The sequence below is a fragment of the Zeus faber genome, assembly GCF_960531495.2.
Source record: "Zeus faber genome assembly, chromosome: 20".
Classification (NCBI taxonomy): Eukaryota; Metazoa; Chordata; class Actinopteri; order Zeiformes; family Zeidae; genus Zeus; species Zeus faber.
The window spans coordinates 5,655,584-5,680,990 of NC_137207.1; the positions used below are offsets into that span (position 1 = coordinate 5,655,584).

At 42.2% G+C, this 25,407-nt stretch overlaps 1 protein-coding gene across 1 annotated transcript in view; it reads left to right on the plus strand.

The window, feature by feature from the left end:
* cpped1 (calcineurin-like phosphoesterase domain containing 1) overlaps positions 1–25,407 on the plus strand; it is a 65,755-nt gene that overhangs the window by 6,893 nt on the left and 33,455 nt on the right. The gene's annotated exons all lie outside the window — the stretch shown is intronic.

Consider the following 25,407-nt stretch of genomic DNA (forward strand, 5'->3'; position numbering starts at 1 on the left):
CCTCGCTCCCCCCGTGCCGTTCAGAAAGTGCCGTTATCCCGTGACATTCAGAAAGTGCCGTGCTGTTCCCGTCTACCGTGCTCAATGTGAATGCAGCGTTAAACGTTTGCCCCATTGTACTGCAATTGAGCACAGAGAGAAGCTGCAGCAGACTGGTGAGTTTGTCAATCGTTCGGCAAGTTTGAGCCATGAACAGTTAAAATAAACAATGGGAACCAACATTTCGATAAGGCCTGGGTTGGAAAAAATAGCCAATCTTTATATTTCTCATGGTTGATTTTGTTTCATTTAATGTTTGACTATCAGGAATGTTACTATATAAATGCTTGTGTACTGTGCCATAGATGTGAGTTGTTATATTTTCTACCATCAGACTGTGATGAAGATGTCAAACCCAGACATATACTGTATCTGTTTCATACAACATACATGGTTTATCCATTTCACTTGAAGATTACCCTTTCATTCTGTTTCGACTTTTATATGGCACAAATTCTTTGTGTCAAAAGATGGCAATCTTTGTGTTGTCTCATCACACAATTACAGTCTTCATTCAGGCTGTACACGGTATTGTGTGTGAGGTATTGGCAGCCAGCCAGCCATCAAATAGGCTGCAGTTGTGTTTGCCTGGAGAGAAACAAAGTTCCCCCTGAAAAATTGCTGAAGATGCAGAATGCTTCTAGAATTATATTATAGGTTAAAAACATTTTTGTAATACTATTCTTTGGAGAGCATACTTCTTTGTAATCTATTACAGTAGCTACTCCTACTATTTCACGCTAAATTGTTGGTACTACATCTGTAGTTGTTTTTGGCAGCTGTGTTCTAAGTGGATGATGGGAAACATTAAAAAAAGTCATGCTTAAGCTGCTTTGGAACAGCAACGCACAAGTCTCGTAAGCGCAAAATAATTTTTTGTTAAGTCGATGTTTGGTGTTATTTTTGGCACTTAAAAAAAAATTCTTGTTGGCCCGCCAGCCATTGTGTAATTATAACACTGCATTTGTTAAATTCCAAGTTTAGGGATCCTCCGTACTCGACCAAAGTACTATAATATGAGTTAACAACTCATATATTATATTATGTGATACTGGGTGAGTTAACGACTTGAGAAGACTATAATCCTGAAATGTCGCCTGTTGTGAGCCTGAGGCCGAATCGATTACTTTCTGACCCAAACGCTCATTAAATAACTTGAGACGGCAGATCTTTTTTTTGTTTAAAAAATTTTTTTTGGTGACCTGCGGAAATCAATAAGCAACAATGTTGAGGGAGGGACGGCACCTGCACATAGCGCTCAGTATGACCCAACATAATGCGATACACCGCGGAGTCACTCCGCCACAGCGTGCAGAATCACTCCGCTGGTGCCACTCATAATTACCACCTGAGGGGAAAGTAAGCCGGCATGCATAGCCAGCGCCCATATTACCCCGCCGCTCCTTGTTCCCGAATGCCACTTCAGGTCCATTACAGTAGATACTCTGAGACGTATCAGGAGGGGTGCCGAGACAGACTCTTCCCTGAAATTCATCTGTCTTTAAAGGGAATGGAATATGTCGGCGAGAAAATGATTAATGTATTCTTGGCTGCCCCCGAGATAGTCAGAGTCTAATTAATGCACTCTGTAAAGAACATTAGCTTAGGGGATAGGTTACGGAATATGATTCATTGGGGTCGGCTACAATACCAGGCTGCTTTGATTCTTGGCCAGAATCTGTAAACACCCTGCTCCCACATGGCGGCGCATGATATTTACCCATGAGAAACGTGCTTGTGTCCAGGCTATTCTTAGGCTCGGGTCCTGTGCTAATGATAACTGACAACCCTGCTAAATGTTTCCATTAAATCTCTTGAATAGATATCTTGAATAGGGCTCGCTTCATTGGTGTCGCTGATTCCAGGAGCATTAACACAGTGTGTTGGTTGGGCGCCGCGAAAGCCGGACAAGGAGGTCCAATAAACAATTTATCGTCGTGAGCAAACTTTAAAAGAGAAATTTTTTTTTTTCATTATTTGACTTGGTTTTATCTATCACAAAATATTACAATATGAACTTTTGTAAATGGTTTAGCGTTGACAATTGAATGAACTAACTCAATGGAAATGTCTGTTTTAAATCACATAGCAGATAAAAATGATCAGCACATTGGACAGGAAGTTTTAATCCAAACAAATCCTGCTCCAATGCTGCCGGCTCGTGTGAAGACATACCTGTTTAATTTCAAGTTGTGTGGAAAAGTACCGTTTATACCTGTTTCACACAAAAATAACTAACTATATCACTTGTTTCATTTATTTTTTATTGTGAACCATTTTAAAATTATCATATATATACAATTAATTAATTAATCAATGGAAATGAATATTTGGTGTCAGATGAACTTGTGCAAATTATAACAACCTACCAATGAACTTAACCCCCCCCACCGTCATACACAGAGAGCGTTACACTAGTTATTTGTGGCAGACTACTATAAAAACATTTTCTTACACCTTTTAACTTAAAAAAAAAAATTTTTTTCTTAAATATAAAGATACCGAAACCATACTGTTACCGTGGGCCCAATACCACGATACATACCAAACCGTGAGCTCACTGTACTGTTGCATCCCTAGTCACAATTACATTTTTGTTCATACCCAAGCTATAAAAATCAGAAGGACCAGGCTGGCTAGCTCACATAAAAAAACTTTAAATATTGACTGAATTTAACTTTTGTTTTGCATTTTTATGAATAAATGTTAACAGTAATGTTAATATTTACATAAATGTTTGACATTTTCTTTAAATAAATGGTGCGAAACCTAACTAAATATTTACACCTGGTCTCGCCGACAGACATACCACATACGTTGTGTATGTTTGTCAAAGTAACTTGATTGTGCCTAAATATTTCCTAACCCAAGTGTTGGATTTACATACTTAATCAAACATTCATGTTTTTCTGTGTGGTTTCATTCTTAGGTAGGTTTCTGACCATATCGTTCAAAAAGAAATAAATAAAGATACAATATAAAAAATATATATAAAAAATGTGACCTATGGTCTGGGGTAATGTCTAATATGTGTGCTGACTTGTAAACGGGCTGAATCTCAATTTGTCAGCGGTATTGTACTTTAACACTAACCATCAATCAAATTGCTAAGTCACCAACTGTTGTAGATTAACAGCAACAATCTGGTCTTCTAACGTCTCGCTCGCAAACAATGTGAAGCAAACAAAATGGGAGCTTTCTCAGCTTTCTTGAAGCAGACTTGTAATATCTCTTGCCGAAGGCTCCGGGTTTGTAAATACTGGACCCCCTGTGACTGCATGTGATGCTGTTTTATGAGAAAGCACCTGAATGCCTTTAAGCTATTTGAGTAAAATCAGGTCTAGTTTTAGGGGGAGCGAGATGGCTGCAATCTACAGTTGGTGTAGGGGGAATAGAATTAGCGCTAGTTTAAAAGTTATAGGCTTGTTTCTACCCAGTAAGGGGTGTTTCTTCCATTGGTCTAGGGCTGGACGATATGGCCATGGAATGTTATCACAATATGTTTTTTTAAATTTTTATATGTATTTATTTATAGATGTCAATCATCACGAGATATATATATATATATACATATATATATATATTCTTTTTTTTTTTTAATGATCAATTTACAGTTTTAAGTGTATTCGCATGGCTTTATATTAAACACGACTAAATAAAATAATAAATATGTAAACAAAAAAAGTGATAAATAAATAATATATATTATATACATTTAAATATATAATATAATCATCATTGTCGTCCAAGAACAGTCCAAAAAAATCCTGAATCTGCGCTCTGTGATTTCATGCGGGGACGTTTGGAGCTGACCGAGGGACTCTCTCCGATTGCAGACCAATTGTCACGGATCTTTCTTTAATCGCTCTACTTTTTCGGGCTCAGTTTGGGGGGAGGGCGAGTTCAAGAGAAGACTGGCCGTGTCAGCTCCAGGGGGCCTCATCCCCGCTGCGAGCTGCCTGGCCGGAGAGCACCGCGGGCCAGAGAGAGAGCCGAAGTCCCCGTGCACCTGGACCCCAACACTGGTCAGACGATTGGCTGTTTCTGTCACATGGTAGTTTATCTTCTGTACGATTGGCTGTTTGTGTCTTTGTAGTTAGGGGGATATGGAATCAAAGAACTGTACCGGGAATAAATCTCATAAATTTATCATCATTGTCGTGGAAGCTTTTATCGTTAAAATTTTCAAAATCATTTTATCGCCCAGCCCTACATTGGGCACTATCTCAAATTCAAGCAAAGGTGTCAAGTTTGGCTTTATTCGTTGCTTCTATAAAAAATCAACTAGATATATATTTTTCTACTATCAAATATATTTTACAAGATAGCCATAGCTGATAAGGGAGTAAAATGTGTTTTGGTTATGTCATGTGATCCTTTCCCACCATATTTGGAAATTATCCTGCTCTATTCGACACTGTTTCTACCCCATCTATTAAAATGTTTTTGTAATAGCGCAACGCATGTTGAAGTATAATTAGCCCAGTACTCCACTTATCCACTTATCTGTTTCTAAACTTGAAACTCCTATGACCAAGACGTTACCCACACATGTTTCAAGATTGAGGAATCTCCGCTTTGCATGTTTGACAGGGCATTAACTGCAAGCAGATGCGTCTGGTGAAAGTAATGAAATGAGTAGGTGCTGTGCTGCATGTGCCGGCTTGATGTCCAGCTGTCTAATTTGATAACTGGGTAAAAGCAATGGGCAGGAGAGACACACTCGGGAGATATTCGGGAGCTAAGGAAAAAGAGCCGTGAGCCGCCAACCAATGCAAACTACCTTTGCATGATAATTACCAAGCTAGTATGGGGCGCCTGCTAGCCTGTCTGCCTGCCTGGCCTCAAGGAATGGGCACAGAGCTGGAGGGTGAGGGAGGGAGAGAGGGAGGGAGGGAGAGGGAGGGAGTGAGAGAGAGAGGGAGAGAGAGGGAGAGAGAGAGGGAGAGGGAGAGAGAGAGTGTCAGCAGTCAAGCTCTCTCCATCACTGTTTCTTGCTCATTCTGTTTACACGTCCGATTGTATTGTGATAAAATACATCACTGGGTTGTGTCGTGATTTGATGATTATGTAAGATATTTCTCAGATGTGGAACATTTTGTTTTATATTTGGTAGCTCAGAATACCCTTGTGCCTACTGTTTTGTTTTGTTGTTGTTATTTATTTATTACATTTTTTAATAAGACCCCTAAGGCAAAATCCAGCCGCCCTTATGTGAGGTTTAACATAGCTTAGTCATCACGAAACCTCTTGCCTTCCTCCCTTCTGTTTCCCCTTACATTTAGTCATAACTGCTGCTGATTTGTAGCAACACAGCAACAGCCAAAAATCCAGTTGACGGATGGAGGGTCAGGATGCATTACATTGTTCATGGTCACCTTATTCTTTATCAAAAGATCTTGTGTGTGAATTGTGTGTTTTTTTTATTTGTGCTTTTCAAACACTATACGAAGATAGCAAATGTTCAGCTGAACAAACTACTCTCTATCGTGCTTTTGTATGATAGAAAGAGGATACTGAGCTTCCCCATTTTACATGCATATTTTTTGATGCAAATCTAGACACATGCACTGTGAGGGCTTGAGCGGGTGGGTTCTGACAGTCCGATCCACTATTGGATTGAGTGTAAAGCGCTCTAAGGATTGCCACAAACTAGACGTGAAGAGTATTGTGTATTACCACCCAACTTTGTTAAGGCCACCAAACTCAATAACTGCTCAGTGGTCTTAGTCTTGGGTCTCGGTGTGTTCGCGAGAGCAGCGGTCTTATCCACCTGGGGTCAGAGCAGCCCCCCCCTATCTAGTGGTACCCATGATACCGTACCTCCCTGCACCCAACCGCGTACTTCTTGGGTTGGCAGTGAGCCCCGCACGCCTCAGGGACGCTAGCACCGCGCCCACATGCTGCAGGTGCTGCTCTCACATATCGCTGTGAATAATCACGCCGTCTAAGTATGCAGCGGCAAATGCTGCATGTGGGTTCAGGACGCGGCCCGTGAGACATGGAAAGGTCGCGGGGGCACCAAACAATCTGAACAGAAGCAAGCGAAACTGGTAAAGGCCTCTCCGGGTCTAAAGGCCTCTAATTCCGCTTGCACTATTTTGCGTTTGTGTTCGGGCAGGCAATACAGCCAGGAGCGTGCCTTCACGCCCGGGGTTGTCTCCATATGGTGTAGTATGGGGGGCGTACGGCCGGACAGGGGAGAGAACACGCCGGCAAAGTGCATCGTCCCACGACTGTTGCAGAGGAAAATCCCCTTATAGCGAATTTCAAGCTGCACTATCGGATACGTCTGAATATCCCCATACACCCAACGGATATCGACCCACAATGCCTCTATCAAAGCCCCCAAAGTTCGACCAATAACTTATTGGTCGAACCAGGTGTTGGTGAATTATCGTCTGTGAACAGCCTGAGTCCAGCAAAGCCTGATGTCTACCCCCTTGTAACCTTACCGGCACACGGTCGGCTCCTTCTTGACTGGAGGACGTGCGGTAGGCAGTGTGTGGCGGCTTGGAGGGAGGCTGGCTGGTGACGACGCACCCAGCTAGCGGCGCGGGCCAGGAGATTGTCAATGAACAGTTCGGTGGCCACCACCTCAATGATCTGGTGTGGGGAGCACTCCTCTGGTCGTAGCCACTGCTGGGCCGCGTCCAGGAGCCGTGGTATCATGGGGGAGGGACCGGAGACGCAGGCAGTGGCCCTCTGCCGTTCTCCCGACCCGACCCATCACCGCCCGCCAGACGACAGCGTAGCTCGTCCGCCGCTCCGGGGGTAGGGCATGCGCCGCCAGCTGGGCTTCACCTGAGAGGACGGGGACGAGCCCCCACGCCGCTTGCGGTCCAACCAGCAGGCCGTCTCTGCCATCCTTTCAAAACTGGCGAGGAATGCCACCGGATCGTCCTCCCCTGTCATCTTCTGTAGCGGGGGACGGGGGGGCCTGGCAGACGTTCCTTGCCCTGTCCGGTGGGCTCCCGGAGGAGGGCCTGAATGGCCTGCTGGTTCTCCTGGAACACCTCCTTGTCCCGCTTGCGGTCCCTGGCCATTTCTTGGAACTGCAGGACCGCCATCTGTTCCAAGGGGGAAGGCGTCCGGGATTCTGCCTGCGTTGCTCCATTCTGTTCAGACGCCACTAGTGAACGGATGTTCTGGCCCAGGGCCAGGGAATGAGCGAGGGGAGGCAGAGAAGGCAAAACAGCGCCTGTTGGCGTGTATTTATTATAGATTAAACAAATAGGTGTCTTGTGGGTCAAAGGCAAAATCAAATGCGTGCTCGGTCTTCTGCGCTTAGCGTCCATACTAGGTCTGATTCTGAGTCTCAAACCTGCGCAACTCCTCTACTGCAGGGAAAAACAGAATGACAAAATGACTAAATGACATCCTGGTCTGGGATGGGTGGACTCAGCGGAGCCCCTCCGTCCCCAGCAGCTGAGTGTCCCCGGGATTGGAGCCCGCGCGGCCTGTCTGCAGCGGCGGCTTGACCAAACCCCCTTGGTCCTCCACAAATATGTATTGCCATTTTCTTTAGACTACTCTTTAAATCACTATTTCTTTGGAATGTTAATTGATGAAAAGTTATTTTTTGCCATTTGACATTGCATTTGACATTTGCTCTATAACATAACATTTGAAGTTACTTTAATTTCAAGTTAATTACTTTTGACCTGTGATTATTTTAGTTTATTTTTATTGACTTTTATTGTTTTATTGTTGTGATTTATGTGTTGTTTTAATTTTGCTAGGTGAAGCACTTTTGAGTTGAGTTTATTTAGACTCACTTGTAAAAGATACAAAAATAAGGTTTCTTTTGCGCCAGGAGACAACCCATTTTTGCACTGGGCAAACATTCCACTGTCGTTCCACATCGCAGCTGCGCCCCCCACATGCACTCTATAAGCAAATCTTGCGATAATATGGAAATTTATCATATGAACTCATAGTGAAAGATTTAGATTTATTTTGCTTCCTAAGTTTCTTACTTGTATGGAAAATGAAAAACGTAAACCTGAATGTAATTCTTTTATTTTCTCATCCGGACAACAGTGTGCCAGCTCCCATACCTGTCTTCTTATTTTAGCTGCATTTATTTTTGTTTGGTTCCTACATGTATGACATGAAATTTTTAAACACAACTGAGTTAAGGACTCTTCCACAAAAAATCTTGCTTTGAACCGAGAGGATGCAGCATGCACCGGACAGTCTATGCTCATTGTCACACGTCTTAAAGATACAGCGACGTTGACGTTATGATGTAAAGCTGACGATGACGTTACCCAGAAACCAGAAGTTACGAATCTATTCTACTTGGAGTCATCGATTTGTGAATTGTTTGTCAGTAGAATCGCAATACGTAACTGAATCGATTTTTTTTTCTTACACCCCTAATATACTGTATATGCACATTAATCAGCCACAACATTAAAACCACCACTAATATTGTGTAGCTCCCTCTTGTGCCGCCAAAACAGCTGTGACCCGTGGAGGCATGGACTCCACAAGACCTCTGAAGGTGTCCTGTGGTATCTGGCACCAAGACGTTAGCAGCAGATCCTTTAAGTCCTCTAAGTTGCGAGGTGGGGCCCTCATGGATCAGGCTTGTTGTTCCAGCACATCCCACAGATGCTCGATTGGATCTGTGTGTGAGGTACTGTGTGTTCTGACACCTTTCTATCATAGCCAGCATGAACTTTTCAGCAATTTGGACACCGGTAGCTCTTCTGTGGGATCGGACCAGATGGGCTTTCCTTCGCTCCCTGCACACATCAATGAGCCTTGGGCGCCCATGACCCTGTTGCCGGGTCACCGGTTGTCCTTCCTTGGACCACTTACTAACCACTTACCAAGGTACTAACCACTGCATACTGGGAACACCCCACAAGACCTGTTGTTTTGGAGATGCTCTGACCCAGTTGTCTAACCATAACAATTTGGTCCTTGACAAAGTCGCTCAGACCATAGGCATGCCCATTTTACCTGGTTCCAACACATAAGCTTTAAGAAATTACTGTTTATTTGCTTTCTAATATATCTCACCCCTTGACAGGTGCCATTGTAGTAAGATCATCAATGTTATTCACTTCACCTGCCATTGATTTTAATGTTATTGCTTATTGGTGTATATGAATATCAAGAACTGAACTGTGTCATCAGAACAGTTGCTGTTCTTCTTGGAACGATGTAATTCAGGCTTGGGCGATTGGACAAATAGATCAGAAATCCAATTGAAGTCCAATTGGCATTTTTTTTTTTTCAAAGCGTGAGCAAATACGCTCTAAGGTATTCCGCTTTGCTCATTTAACTGCATCTCGCGCTTTTCTCCCCGTCTGGAGAAATGGACAAAAATTAAAAAAAATCACTGTTAATCCAGTTTCCAGGTCATTCTTAAACCGGCTTTCTCTCTTTCTTCCTTTGGGTTGGTTCAGTTCGGTTTAAATATTGGAGGAATGTGGCGGTGCAGAGCGCACTCAGACACACCTGTCACCTGGGGGTGGGTGTCTTGGGGGAGCCACCGCCGTTGGGTTCGGGGAGCGGGACCGGACCCAGACCGGGATGGCTCCTTTCTCCGGGATAATTACACGATTTGATCCTTTTATTTTGCTCCTCCACTATTTACCCTTTCTTGTGAGATTTTAGAACGCAGCCCCAGAAAAATGGAAAAGGGGAAAAAAACTCTGCTTGATTAAGCGATTGTTTTAACTGAACCTCCGCACTGAAGCCAGTAAGACTCGGTGCTCCGTCCTGGGCCAATTTTGGGAAATTCACTTGTTACAGCAGCTCAAGAGTCAAAAGTAGAGACAAACAGTGAGTGATAAATATTAAATAAAATAAAAATAAAAACTATATATACACCTTTATTAATACACATTTCACTTATACAGATATGACCAAGATGGATAATTGCACGTGGTAATTGCACTCATGATTGTAATACACACATGGTGTGTACTAAACCTGTAAAATATGTACTAACATGATTGCATTAGCTGAAAATCCTTGCTCCACCCAAGCTGCTCCGCATGCAGCGCTGATTCTGTGCTCCCGGGACCCTAACCCCTCGGCAAACCTGCAAATAAATCGATTGTTGGGCTGATGGTGGCTGATAGGAACATTTTGACATATCGCCCAACCCTACTGTAATTTCAAGTCCTGAACTGTGTGTGGTAGGATATTGCACCAGTGTTAAAGAAATAAAGCCTGCAGTTCTTTGAGGGATGAAGGTGGAAATCCACTGTGCACCCTTTTCCTTCAGAGCATCCCGTAAAAGTTCAGTGGTGATTGAATCAAAACTTACCCATAGAACCCTTCTTCCAAACGAGATGTAGTATCGGTAGTGTCAATACTTTTTTGGTATCGATCCGCCCACCCCTACAATGCGGCCCGTTCCGAACAGGCATGTTTGGAACCGGCACAGCACTAGTACCTTAAAATGTAAACCCATCTGGATGTAGGAAATGGATGGATGAAAATGACTCATCAGACCATAGAACCCCCCCCCCCCCCCTATTGCTCAAGTGTCCAGGTTTTGTGCTTGTTATATCAGGTTATGTGCCTCTTGTGTGTTGTTCCCTCCAGATCAACAGCATTTATAGGTCACAGCGAGGTCCTTTTGTCATGCACAACTGGGAGCCAGATAGTGTTACCGCAGGGTTTAAAAAATGCTTCGCTTCTGGGATATATCTTCTTTTAAACGCCACCGCGTCAGCCCATGTTACTGTCAGCCCCGGCGGAGCAGGTTGTGTGTGCCATCCTCATTACACGCCATGTCCGTCTCTCTCTCTCACACACACACACACACACACACACACACACACACACACACACACACACACACACACATATACACACACACACACATATACATACACACACATACATACATACACACACACACACACACACACACACACACACACACACACACACGCACACACACACACACACACACACACACACACACACACACACACACACAGCGTATGGGGGGACTTCCAGAGCAGCTGGAGCTGCTCCGTCTCCATCACTCCTCTGACATTTCCGCTATTTCCTTTTTTTTCTGACCGTTTATTTACAATTTCCAGAAATAACTGATGGCGTTCCGGGGAAGTTCAGACTGACACCCTTGCCTGCCGGCGACAGGAAATTGGCAAACGCATTTCTGTAGCCTTTTTTTTTCCCCCCTCGCCATCTCTCGCCACTTGGCTCTCACTCTCTTCCTCTGTCTCTCTCTTGGCCTTCGTCTCTGTGTCCTCTCTCTCTCTGCCTTTCTCTTCCTTTCTCTGTGCGTTTTCTCCTCTTTGTTCTCCCGTCCCCTCTTCCTCTCTGGCATTCAATCTTTTTTTGCCTTTTATCTCTCTGTCTCTCTCTCTCTCTCTCTCTCTCTCTCTCTCTCTCCTCTCTTCAGTAAACAACTGTGGTCTCCCACCTCGTGCTTTGCTTTGACAACCTTCATTTGCACGCCCGACACGGTGCCAAAGAAATACTCCCTTTTTTTTTTTTTCCTCTCTCTACTGTGATGAATTTGTCCAACCTCTGTGCACATTATGTCTCGGTAAATTTAAGAGGGCTACAGAGTCTAGAGATTATACAGCCGTCAGACCTTAAAAGGCACCACATATTGGCCCATCAGCCCGCTGGCTCGATTCATTAATCCCACCGTACCCCGTAATAAATATGGAATCATAAATAATTCCATTTTAGCTCAATTTTAGGGGTGTCACGAGTCTCCAAATCCACTATTTGATTTGACTGTCGATTTTAAGGTCACGATTCGATTATCAATTTTCAAAAAAAAATATTGCGGTTGTTAGACTATCAAGTCTTGAGTTGTGAAGAAAATCACTTGTTTCTCAATAAGTAACTTTTATTTAAATAATAAATACAAATATGAGAATTTATAAATAAGACACCTAAACATTCAAGAGTTGTATCAAAACTAGACTCTAGAATAATAAACATTTGAACATTTACCACTCTGTTAACAATTTACTCATTCAGTTTATGCCCTGACGGCTGTCATTTACATTTTCAAATTATTTTTTCAGAAGATGAGTATGTTCATATTCTCTGTAGGGAGGGCTGCTTGAGCTGAGAGAACTATGGATGCCACGCTGAGGAATTTTTCCCACCGGTTAATAAACTCATGACAACACTGGTGTTACCGGTAAAACCGGACATTTTATACTTTTGCCTTTGGCTTCGACACCAAATCCTCTGCCATTATCTTGTGTAAACCTAAGGTCTAGAGTCTTCCTTCTCTCTTTACTCTTGTTCCGCGATAAGTGAAATCTGACTCCACTAGACTTACTGACTGACTTTCGTGCAACTCTGCTGCACGATAAGTAGAATTAAAAGTGGCTCCACTTTGGGAAACAAACAACGAGCAACGCCGCCATGATGAATCCGCCTGTGACGTCACCGATCATGTCACCCACTGCCTGTCTAACTCGAGGCCCGCTGTGACTTACGTCAAACAGAGCTGGTGAGGGTAGTGGGCTGGGGGGAAAGTGCCGCCTGTTGTCGGTGTCCTCGGTCCTGCAGCAGCAGCATGCTTTCTCTGATCCTGGATATAAACTCAAAATGTCGACGTTCTAAATTGAACGCTCATTTTGTTAGATTTTCGATTTTGAGTTGGAACTGTGATACCCCTACTCCATGTCCCCCTCTTTCTCACCACTGGTCTGTAGCGCTAACCAGTGCCTAAAGCGATCGACCTGGGAGTTACAGATTAAATACGCCACCCGAACTTTAACTTTCTTCCATTGAAGCTCCTCCACGGCCCTTCCGAGTCAGGACGCTGTTGGCTCTTCTCAGGATTTGGAAGGAGATTTCCAGACCTTTTTTTATTTTATTTTATTGACGACTTCACCCCCCCCACCCCCCCCCGCACACACACGCACACACACACACACACACACACACACACACACACACACAGACACACACTTTTTTTGGTGTCTATTCACAGAACTCAGAGTTTTCTCTCAGGGGAGAGTGTTCTTTTTCTCCATTTCAAGGACTTGTTTCAATCGCGCTTTAGTGTCTTTTTCACACATTCCCTTTCTCTCTGTTGCGTATTTCTCTCCCTCTTGCTTTCAAATGAAGCGGCTATGAGGAGTGGGGGGTTGTGGGGTGGAGGAAGGGGGTGAGAGAGAGGGAGATGATTAGATTAGAGAAACACACCGGACTTAACACCCTCCTAATGAGCATTACAAAGGAACTCTAGCTGGGCACTCTGGAGGGTTCGGGTTGAGCGGCTGACGTAATATGCCATCTAGCTTGTGTGTGTGTGTGTGTGTGTGTGTGTGTGTGTGTGTGTGTGTGTGTGTGTGTGTGTGTGTGTGTGTGTGTGTGTGTGTGTGTGTGTGTGTGTGTGTGTGTGTGTGTGTGTGTACGCACTTCACACTGGATAAGGTGGGACCTACCTTGGAAGTTCCTGTCGCCTCTCCTTAACTGTGGAAGCGCTGTTAATTGTGGTTGAAGGGAGATAAAGTGGGGCTCTCTGTGGGATTATGGAGCATGGTTTCAAGGAGAGGCAAAGAGAGAACATTTATTTTCTCCTTGAGTAGAGACATACTGTACCATATCAGGGTTTTACGTGTTTACCATCTATACTGTATGGTCATTTTACAGATGGTGTGAAGTATTTGACATTACATTTATCAGACGCTTTTATCCAAAGCGACTTACAATTATTCAAACACCGACGGACGCAGCCATCAGGAGCAATTAGGGGTTAAGTGTCTTGCTCAAGGACACTACAGCATGCTAGCAGGAGGAGCCTGGGATCGAACCAGCTACCTTTAGAGTTGTGGTTGTATGTAAGTATGGTTGACAAAAGGTTGAGGCTACTTGATCCATCACCATTTTACATGAAGAAAAACGCAACAGTGTTCTTACGGTTCCCTTTGATGCAAACATGCAGATCAAGACCATCCTTCTACATTCCGAGTAATTTGAAGTCAGAATGTGAAACCATTTTGATAAAATAATTTTATCAATTATATCTACATGTAAATCACTACACCGCGTCTATGTCTTTGGCATAATATGGAAATTGATCTAAGAACCGGACTGAAATTTGACTGAACAGATGTGACTAACTATAGTAGTAACTTGTTACTAGACTATATGCTCAGCAAGGGATGCATGATGAATGCATCATATTCCCATTATTCTTCTTTTGGTCTACATAGGAAGCTTTAGTGCGGTCTGTTTATTCTGGTTCTATGATGTGTGTTGCTCCTGATTCAAATCAATTAGCATATTGACACCTATTTAATTCAATCTAAGAACCAGACTATGGCAGTCCTGTTTGCGAGAACAGATGTTGAGTGGGCGCGTCGACATTATAATAGAGGGAACATGCTAGTATAGTGAGGATGAACTTACAATGAAAAAAACCCAATTTAAAATTAAAGGATTAACTTGAATTATGCGTGTTCCAATATTTTTATAAATGAATGATTCCAATATTATTTAAGAAAAACACATTCAACATTATCTAATTTAAGGAGTACAGCCCTTAAAGTACAGTATGCATAACTTCTGATATAAATGTGTAGGCTTCCATTCTAAAGGTGTAACAGGTAGCAATGGCAGCTGTCAGCTCAAGGAATGAAGGATAAGAGCAAGTGAAGTTACGCTATTGAGTTTTCTTTAGGATGTTCTTTTTTGCCAATCGCATCTCTGCATCTAGATTTGTACCTTCAGCATGCTCGTCTTACATTGAAAAAGCAGGTTTTATGATCCGCGATGAAGGAAAATACTCCTCAGAGCTTCTGTGACATGGCAACTCTCCCACTATCAAAGACATCAATCAGGTTTGATTGGCTATTTACCCGTCATTGTCCACGTTACAACTAATCCCATAATGCAACGGGTGGGATGTTGAGCCAGATAACATTGTGATACTTTTCAAAGAGCAGCTGCTATATCAGAGGAGCATGCATATACATCATGAAGAGTGACAAAGAGATGAACATAAATATACCAGTCAAAATCACAATTCCTAATATGAACACAGTTTATGTGTATTTATATCCATGTATTTATGTGTGTGTGTGTGTGTGTGTGTGTGTGTGTGTGTATGTGTGTGTGTGTGTGTGTGTGTGTGTGCGCGTGTGCGTGTGCGCAAACCTCAATTCCAATGAAGTTGGGACGTTGTGTACAACGTAAATAAAAACAATACAATGATTTGCAAATCCTTTTCAACCTATATTCAATTGAATACACTACAAAGACAAGATATTTGATGTTCAAACTGATAAACTTTATTGTTTTTTTTTTCCAAATATTCACTCATTTTGAATTTGATGCCAGCAACACCTTCCAAAAAAGCTGGGACAGGGGCGACAAAAGACTAGGAAAGTTGAGGAATGCTCAAAAAACACCTGTTTGGAACATTCCACAGGTGAACAGGTTAATTGGAAATGGGTGAGTGTCATGATTGGGTATAAAAGGAGCCTCCCCAAAAGGCTCAGTCGTTCACAAGCAAGGAAGGGGCAGGTTCACCACTTTGTGAACAACTGCGTGAGGAAATAGTCCAACAATTTAAGAACGTTTCACAATGTACAATTGCAAGGAATTTAGGGATTTCATCATCTACAGTCCATAATATCAAAAGATTCAGAGAATCTGGAGAAATCTCTGCACGTAAGCAGCAAGGCCAAAAACCACATTGAATGCCCGTGACCTTCCATCCCTCAGGCGGCACTGCATTAAAAACCGACATCAATCTGTAAAGGATATTACCACTTGGGCTCAGGAACACTTCGGAAAACCATTGTCAGTTTACACAGTTCGTCACTTCATCTACAAGTGCAAGTTAAAACTCTACCATGCAAAGCGAAAGCCATATGTCAACACCCAGGAACACTGCCGGCTTCTCTGGGCCCGAGCTCATCTGAGATGGACTGGCGCAAAGTGGAAAAGTGTGCTGTGGTCTGACGAGTCCACATTTCAAATAGTTTATGGAAATCATGGACGTCCTGTCCTCCGGGCCAAAGAGGAAAAGGACCATCCGGATTGTTAACAGCGCAAAGTTCAAAAGCCAGCATCTGTGATGGTATGGGGTGTGTTAGTGCCCAGGGCATGGCTAACTTGCACATCTGTGAAGGCACCATTAATGCTGAAAGGTACATACAGGTTTTGGAGCAACATATGCTGCCACGCAAGCAACGTCTTTTTCAGGGAGGTCCCTGCTTATTTCAGCAAGATAATGCCAAGCCACATTCTGCATGTGTTACAGCAGCGTGGCTTTGTAGTAAAAGAGTGTGGGTCTGCCTGCAGTCCAGACTTGTCTCCCACTGAAAATGTGTGGCGCATTGTGAAGCGAAAATACGACAACGTAGACCCTGGACTGTTGTGCAACTGAAGTCGTACATCAAGCAAGAATGGGGAAAAAATTCCACCTGCAAAGCTTCAACAATCAGTGTCCTCCGTTCCCAAACGGTAATTGAGTGTTGTTAAAAGAAAATGTGATGTAACACAGTGGTAAACATGCCCCTGTCCCAGCTTTTTTGGAACGTGTTGCAGGCATCAAATTCAAAATGAGTGAATATTTGCAAAAAAAAACCCCAATAAAGTTTATCAGTTTGAACATCAAATATCTTGTCTTTGTAGTGAATTCAAATGCATATAGGTTGAAAAGGATTTGCAAATCATTGTATTGTTTTTATTTACCTTTTACACAAAGTCCCAACTTCATTGGAATTGGGGTTTGATAAATAATAATAATAATAATAATGTATGTATGTATGTATGTATGTATGTGTATGTATGTATGTATGTGTATATATATATATATATATATATGTCTGTGTGTATGTATGTGTATGTATGTATGTATGTATATATGTGTGTGTGTGTGTGTGTATGTGTGTATATATATATATATATATATATATATATATATATATATATATATATATATATATATATATATATATATATATATATATACACGTGTGTGTGTATATATATATATGTGTGTGTGTGTGTTTGTGTATAAGTGCGTGAACATTGTATTCACATGTTTATCCAAGTGCGTGTGTATGTGTGTCCTTGGGTTGGCTCATGCCTCATCCATATGTGTGCGAGACAGTTGACTTGGTGGAAGAGTTTTGCCTTTGCTATCTGTGTTAAGAACCCCAATAATAATAATATTTAACATGGATCCTACTGGAGACGTTCAGGTGCAGATACTGTAGCTGCCACATTGGCATCCACTGGAGACCACAGCCCCGGGCAACCTGGTCCGGTTGTAGGCCTGGTTAAATGCGCAGGAGGCCGGCGAGAGCGATCCTTTTTTTGTTTTTTTTATTTGGAGTTTACCTTTTTTGTTTGGGACTGCAATGCACTGCCTTTTTTTAGTTGCAATTTCACATTTTAAAGGGGGATTCGGAAGCCGGGCCCTTTGGATTGACTTTGACTGTGTTTTTTGTTTGGTTGGCTGAATAAATGGTAATTTGTTGCAAGTTTGCTTTAAGTTTTGATGTGTTTTGCAAATTGGAAGTAATTTGCACTATATTCCTGAACGTGTTTTGAACTAAATAGGCTGAGCCTGTCATCCGATTGTTACAGATGGTGGCCCATATGTGGACCGAACCAATGACCTTGGCATTGTCAGCACCATACGGACTTGGATGCAGTGTTGAGAAAATTTCATAATGCAAACCTGACCATAAACTTCAAGAATTGTTACTTCTTCAAATGTAGAGCCACATAGTGAGAGCTGGGCAGGGTGGACCACTCTCACTCATTCATTCATTTTTCTTTATCAACCTATTCCCATGGCTGGGAAATGGAGGTTTATCCCGGCTTACTTTGGCTCTGAAGAAGAAGAATTCCCTGGAGAGAAGCCCAGTGCACCAGTGCAACTATGCCATCATTGTGCAATTTAGCTTCTTTCATTTTAAAGGTTTGAGGCTGGAAAAAATATGTACTTTATTTTATATTTTATTTATTTATACATTTATATATAAATATGCAAGTAACTGCTACAGGATGTGATCTTCCTACCCACTCAGGCTTTGGTATTGAGAGCTGCCAACCTGCACGCATTTTGTGTACCAACTACGCAATTCTTAGTCAAAATACGCGGGTATGAAATGCCAGCTGAAACAACGCAACATACATATACATACAGTGGGGCAAAAAAGTATTTAGTCAGCCACCAATTGTGCAAGTTCTCCCACTTAAACAGATGAGAGAGGCCTGTAATTTTCATCATAGGTACACTTCGACTAAGAGAGACAGAATGGGGGGAAAGAATCAGAAAATCACATTGTAGGATTTTTAATGAATTAATTGGTAAATTCCTCGGTAAAATAAGTATTTGGTCATCTACAAACAAGCAAGATTTCTGGCTTTCACAGACCTGTAACTTTTTCTTTAAGAGGCTCCTCTGTCCTCCACTTGTTACCTGTATTAATGGCACCTGTTTGAACTCGTTATCAGTATAAAAGACACCTGTCCACAACCTCAAACAGTCACACTCCAAACTCCACTATGGCCAAGACCAAAGAGCTGTCAAAGGACACCAGAAACAAAATTGTAGACCTGCACCAGGCTGGGAAGACTGAATCTGCAATAGGTAAGCGGCTTGTTGTGAAGAAATCAACTGTGGGAGCAATTATTAGAAAATGGAAGACATACAAGACCACTGATAATCTCCCTCGATCTGGGGCTCCACGCAGGAACTCACCCCGTGGGGTCAAAATGATCACAAGAACGGTGAGCAAACATCCCAGAACCACACGGGGGGACCTAGTGAATGACCTGCAGAGAGCTGGGACCAAAGTAACAAATGCTACCATCAGTAACACACTACGCCGCCAGGGACTCAAATCCTGCAGTGCCAGACGTGTCCCCCTGCTTAAGCCAGTACATGTCCAGGCCCGTCGGAAGTTTGCTAGAGAGCATTTGGATGATCCAGAAGAGGATTGGGAGAATGTCATATGGTCAGATGAAACCAAAATAGAACTTTTTGGTAAAAACTTAACTTGTTGTGTTTGGAGGAGAAAGAAAGCTGAGTTGCATCCAAAGAACACCATACCTACTGTGAAGCATGGGGGTGGAAACATCATGCTTTGGGGCTGTTTTTCTGCAAAGGGACCAGGACGACTGATCTGTGTAAAGGAAAGAATGAATGGGGCCATTTATCGTGAGATTTTGAGTGAAAACCTCCTTCCATCAGCAAGGGCATTGAAGATGAAACGTGGCTGGGTCTTTCAGCATGACAATGATCCCAAACACACCGCCCGGGCAACGAAGGAGTGGCTTCGTAAGAAGCATTTCAAGGTCCTGGAGTGGCCTAGCCAGTCTCCAGATCTCAACCTCATAGAAAATCTTTGGAGGGAGTTAAAAGTCCCTGTTGCCTAGCGACAGCCCCAAAACATCATTGCTCTAGAGGAGATCTGCATGGAGGAATGGGCCAAAATACCAGCAACAGTGTGTGAAAACCTTGTGAAGACTTATAGAAAACGTTTGACCTCTGTCATTGCAAACAAAGGGTATATAACAAAGTATTGCGATGAACTTTTGTTATTGACCAAATACTTATTTTCCACCATAATTTGCAAATAAATTCTTTAAAAATCAGACAATGGGATTTTCTGGATTTTTTTTTCTCATTTTGTCTCTCATAGTTGAGGTTGAGGACTTTGATGAAAATAACAGGCCTCTCTCATCTTTTTAAGTGGGAGAACTTGCACAATTGGTGGCTGACTTAATACTTTTTTGCCCCACTGTACATACAGTCTATATACTGTATATATAGACAGACATGGACAAATTTATTGGTACCCATTGAAACAGTACAGTTCATTGAAACAATGCTTCATTCCTACTGAGAAGTGATGAAATTAAAAGCAATTTTCTCATGTATACAGTAGGAGCCACTTGAAGACGCCTCTTCCAGCCGATTGACAGCTGACTTGCAACCAGCTTTCAGCCAGTTTCCAGCCATCCACCATGCGCTTCCCAGCCAGTTGCCATTCGCCTGGAATCCCCCCTCCTTCTCATGTGTCCTGACAGGCCTTGTTTAATTTAGACTGTAAACACGGCCATTTATTCAATTGCAGTGTGTCACCATGCGATAGCCCTAACTTACAAAAACACAATCACGTTCCAGAGCGAGAATTCAGAGTTTCACCCCAACCCTGACTCATTACCTGAGACATTGTCCTTTGAACCCTGACCAGATGTCATCTTTCAAAGTTTTTTCATATGAATGAGAACAGGTCTTAATGATTTATTTTAATCTTTATGTCGCACAGCTGTTTAATTTCAAAATTGGGAGCTGTTTTTTATTTACATTTTTTAAATTACATGGACGTTTCGCTCCGGAATGCCTTGATAGTCTTGAGATTTCATTGTGCAGCAAAGCAGCCCCAAAACATAACCAAGCCTCCTCCATGTTTCACAGGAGGTATGGTGTTCTTTTCTTTGAAAGCTTTATTTTTTCGTCTTTGAACATAGAGCTCATGTGACTTGCCAAAAAGCTCCAGTTTTGACTCATCTGTCCAAAGGACATTCTTCCAGAAGCATTGTGGCTTGTCAATATGAATTTTAGCAAATTCCAGTCTGGCTTTTTTATGTTGTTCCTTCAAAAGTGGAGCCCTCCTGGGTCTTCTTCCATGGAACCCACTGTCACTCAAGCGATCAGACACTCATGTACCTTGACCTTGGAGTTCAGCTTGTACCTCTTTGTAAGTTGTCCTTGGCTTTTTTATGCTATTCACACTATCCATCCGTTCTATCTGGGGTCGATTTTCCACTTGCGGCCGCGTCCAGGGAGGTTGGCTACAGTCCCATGGAAATTAAACTTCTTAATAATATTTGCAACTGTAGTTACAGGAACAGCTGCTTGGAGATGATCTTATAGCCTTTACCTTTAACATGCTTGTCTATAATTTTCTTTCTGATCTCCTCAGACAACTCTCTTTTGCTTTCTCTGGTCAGTGTGGTGCACATGGTGGTATGAAACAGCAGAGTGACTAATTTCCTCCATTTAGATAGGCTGAATGAATGATTACAAGATTGAAGACATGCGTAATACCAATTAAAGAAAACAGTGAATTCGTAATATCACCATAATCCAATTATCTACAATCTTTTCGGCGGGACCCATTAACGTAACCTGCATGTCTTTGGAATGCGGGAGGAAACCAGAGTACCCAGAGAAAACCCACGCAGGCACAGAAGAACATGCAAACTCCACACAGAAAGGCCCCAAACTGGGAACCTTCATGCTGTGAGGTGACAGAGCTAACCACTGCACCACTATGCTGCCGTGTGTGTGTGTGTGTGTGTGTGTGTGTGTGTGTGTGTGTGTGTGTGTGTGTGTGTGTGTGTGTGTGTGTGTGTGTGTGTGTGTGTGTGTGTCTGTGTGTCTGTGTGTGTCTGTGTCTGTGTGTGTGTGTTGTTTGGCGGATTTAGAATTTTTCACATCATTTGAAAGTGGAGAATCAGAGCTTCCAAACAAGGTGTTACTTGTGCAAATCAAGCAAATATTTTTAAAGCTATGACTTGTTAATGACAAGGGTGTCGCAAACCGTGTTTCTGAGATAATCACCTCCAAAGTTTCGCCCAGACTTTCTTCATTCAGCCAACTCCCAGAATGCAAATGGGGTTGGCAGACAAACAAAGCCTCATGACTACTTAACATACTGCTGAACGGGCCAATCATGAACAGCATCAACAACACAACTAATTTTGTTTTTAGAAAAGCTTTTATTTAACAGTAAGAATATAAAACTTTTTTAAAAGTTGAATTATTTTGGAGTTTAAACGTACGGACAACACAACAAAATGTAGAGTCTTTCAATATTATGAGTCTCAGAAAATCTGGAATCTTAAAATCTGTCACCAACCTCAACAGACTTCATAACGTCATCGACTTCTTCCGTTGTAACAACAACGGAATTGTCGGTCTCCAGTGGTTCTTGAAAATATTCCATTTCATTGTCACATTAAGTTTGAAATCCGCTGTTTGAAATGTTCTCTAAGTCCGGAGTAATATCAGATTCAGCAGCGCTGTCATTCTCCACGTTGCTGTCGAAGAACTGACTATCACCGCAGAAAATGAAGTCCAGTACGCACTGCTGACACTGACTTGGATCTATCGCACTGGTCAGATTAAGGTCCAAAATATGATTCAAAGCTTCCGCCACCTGCTTCGCATAATCCATAACGATACGGAGAAGGAAGTTTTCACAGACAAGTGAGACCGAAACACACCCGTGCTGCGCTTTAACCGTCTGTTTACGGAAGTGACGTAGGTGTGTGACGCGAAGGGTTCTTCTTTGCCACCATTTCACAACAATGGCTCTGTGCATATAAAAGTATTACGATTTAAAGGTTGAATTCTATCAACGGTTTCACATTGTGGCTTCACATCACGTGGAATATGGATGAATGATCTTCACCTGGACAGTCGCTTTAAAGGAAATGATCGATCGTCGTTGTTTAGCGTCTCTGTAAGTGAACTGTGTCTCCCCATGTAATCTAACAGGAATATTGAACCCCACAGTTTAACATTTTTCTACTATTTATAAATCAAACTCAGTTTTGAAAATACATTGAGAGATTAAAAAAAACCACAAAGGAACACAAAACTTTCAACTTATTTGGCTGCTCCTGGTGATTTTAGAAATGCGTGAGTTGGGGGCTTTTGCTGTGGTGGGACACATATACTGAATATACAGTGGTGTGAAAAAGTGTTTGCCCCCTTCCTGATTTCTTATTTTTTTGCATGTTTATCGCACTGGTTTCAGATCATCAAACAAATTAAAATATTAGACAAAGATAACACAAGTAAACACAAAATGCAGTTTTTGAATGAAGGTGTTTATTATTGAGGGGGAAAAAAATCCATACCTACATGGTCCTGTGTGAAAAAGTGATTGCCCCCTAAACCTTATAACTGGCTGGGCCACCCTTAGCAGCAACAACTGCAATCAAGCGTTTGCGATAACTGGCAATGAGTCTTTTACAGTGCTGTGGAGGAATTTTGGCCCACTCATCTTTGCAGAATTGTTGTAATTCAGCCACATTGGAGGGTTTTCGAGCATGAACCGCCTTTTTAAGGTCATGCCACAGCATCTCAATTGGATTCAGGTCAGGACTTTGACTAGGCCACTCTAAAGTCTTCATTTTGTTTTTATTAAGCCATTCAGAGGTGGACTTGCTGGTGTGTTTTGGATCATTGTCCTGCTGCAGTACCCAAGAGCGCTTCAACTTGAGGTCACAAACAGATGGCCGGACATTCTCCTTCAGGATATTTTGGTAGACAGCAGAATTCATGGTTCCATTTACCAAAACAAGTCTTCCAGGTCCTGAAGCAGCAAAACAGCGCCAGACCATCACACTACCACCACCATATTTTACTGTTGGTATGATGTTCCTTTTCTGAAATACACTTTTTCACACAGGGCCATGTAGGTTATTGAGGGATTTTTTTCCCCCTCAATAATAAACACCTTGATTTAAAAACTGCATTTTGTGTTTACTTGTGTTATCTTTGTCTAATATTTAAATTTGTTTGATGATCTGAAACATTTAAGTGTGACAAACATGCAAAAAAATAAGAAATCAGGAAGGGGGCAAACTCTTTTTCACACCACTGTACAGTATATATATCTATTATTGTAATTTAATGACGGAAATCAAACAATACAAATCAATAGCGTACATTTATTGGGTATTTAAACTACATCCCTCTGATTGGACCAGATGCTACGACCTGTGATTCTGTAAGCCCTCCCTCTCCTCTCACTCAGCATTCACTGATACGCAGCGCACCAAGCAGTACTTTATGATCCACCGAGGTGTAACGCTGCATTGCTGTTAAATGGGAAGTGGGAGAGTTATAATAAAGCACAAAAATGTGACCGTTACGTTAACATATCAAACCTGAGATGCACTGATCAATCGGCCATGACCAAAATTGATCCGTTTTGACGCCCGTAGTGTGAGGCCACATGTTTGTCTCCCCGTTGAAGTCTATGATGGGTGTCAGCTAGTTGACAGCTAATTTTTGTGACTATATTTGTTATAGAGTAAGTATAAAAAATAAATATTTTTGCAGTTCTACAGGGTTAGCTAAAACAACACAGAATTTGGTGCCAGCTTCTACAACCTACCGCTGTCTTATCAAGGGCGCCCAAACGTTTTCACTAGGAGTAAAGTCAAAGTCACCGGTGGGCAGACAGCCATTGTAAGCAAGATACAAGATGATGGAGGTTTCCCAAAGATTTGCTCTCCTTTACGTTTTTCAGAATGAAAGATTCAATTATATGTTTTAACCATAAAAAAGCAATTTTCTAAGGAGCTTCCATTACACCTTGTAGTCTCAAACATTTTAAAGTAATATCTGTTCCAAATTGCAAATAGGAATTATTTAAGTATCTGCATTGCGAAATAAATATACTATTTGTCTCTTACTTAAAAAAAAAATAGAATAAATCAAATCGAAATGATTTGGAGGAACATTTGTGCACACAAACATAGATAAGAGATTTTGAAAAAAATGTAATCCTAGGATTTCTGGTGGGCCAAATGATACGGTCTGGTGGGCCCAAACCGGCTTGCGAGCCCTGCTTTGACTTTGTTCAGATGTTTTATGTTGTACTGGCTGCCACGAATGGCAAAATATTGTGATTGCGGAATAATGAGTCCAGATGTCTGTGATTTCAGCAGTCGCCTTGATTTCCATCAAGATGCTGCACCCCTCGCACATGTTCGCTCACGCACAGACCGACTGGCGCATTTGCGTGTGACAAATTAGCACTGTGAAATTGGGGAGGTTTGCTTAATTGTGGGAGAAAGACAGGTGGAAAACACTATTTTTGCCTTTCATCTGACTCCGCATTAAACTCTACATTATTTCCTCTGTCATGCACAAGATGTTCTGTCGGAAAAAGCTCTTACGTAACCGCTCCTGTCTAAACATCTAAGGGAACGTGTGCTCCGAAAGTAGGCCAGTAAAATAATTACTCAGATGAATAAAAGGGAGGGGGCGCAGGGGGGGGGGGCTGGAGAGAGGAAGAAATAACCACGGAGCTCGGGATGATGGCTTTGTTTATTGCACATTCTCAAAATAAAAATAGATTTAAATCTCACCCATTCTCTGCCCCGCACCCACACAGGGACCAAATTTGTTTGACTGAAAAACATCTCTCTCTCTATCACTCCTGCAAGCTGCTCCTCCGAGTGAACTCCAGGCCTGATCACTCGCTGTGCTTGATTTTCAACGCATCAGCAATCATAATCTTTACACAAAGTAACAAGATGTATTGTAAGAGCCTTTCACTGTGTAAAACAAATAGGCTTATGCAATTTTTTCCCCTTTTTTTTTGTGCATCTCAC